The sequence below is a fragment of the Monodon monoceros genome, unplaced genomic scaffold (assembly GCF_005190385.1).
Source record: "Monodon monoceros isolate NGI ecotype Baffin Bay Population unplaced genomic scaffold, NGI_Narwhal_1 Super_Scaffold_22, whole genome shotgun sequence".
Classification (NCBI taxonomy): domain Eukaryota; kingdom Metazoa; phylum Chordata; class Mammalia; order Artiodactyla; family Monodontidae; genus Monodon; species Monodon monoceros.
Window position 1 is genome coordinate 37,295,012 of NW_021703779.1, and position 699 is coordinate 37,295,710.

General features: G+C 31.8%; 1 non-coding gene across 1 annotated transcript; it reads right to left on the reverse strand.

The window, feature by feature from the left end:
- Positions 1-200: 200 nt before the first annotated feature.
- LOC114906646 lies at positions 201-311 on the reverse strand. The gene has a single exon (XR_003796466.1). It is a non-coding gene; the product is annotated as a U6 spliceosomal RNA (small nuclear RNA).
- Between the last annotated feature and the right edge of the window lie 388 nt (positions 312-699).

Consider the following 699-nt stretch of genomic DNA (forward strand, 5'->3'; position numbering starts at 1 on the left):
ACAGTTCCAACACCACAAGGATCACTCCTGTTGCCCTTTTATAACCACTCCCACTTTCCTGCCACCACCACCCTTGCCCCTCCCTGACCATTGGCAAACACTAATCTGACCTCTATTTCTAAAATTTCATCATTTCAAAAATCTTATATGAAGCGAACCATGTGTTATGTAACAATTTGGGATTGGCATTTTTCACTCAAAAAAATATGGAGCACTTTAAATTTGCATATCGTCCTTGCAAAGGGACCATGCTAATCTTTTTCATCTCATTGCCGTTTTCATGTATGTGATGCCAAAGTGCATATAATCATTTATTTTTTAATGTTGGTATTGATGTATTTGTATCATATCTCTCGATTTTTATTTATTTTCTATGTATCATGTCTTTTTGTTCCTGTATTCCTCCTTTATTACCTTTTTTTGTATTAAATAATTTTTTTCTAGTGTCCCCTTTAAATTCCTTTGTTTTTAATTATATTTTTTGGAATGATTTTCTTAGTGCTTCTTCTGGAGGAATTATAATATGCTTCTAAACTTAAAAACAATCTATTTCAGATAATGCTAACTTAATTCCAGTAAAATATAGAAACTGCTCCGATATTGCTCTATTGCCTCCCCCTTCCTTTGTGATACTATTGTCATATATATTACTTCTTTATATGCTATATTCCTCTAATTATAACTATTCTTTATGTGATT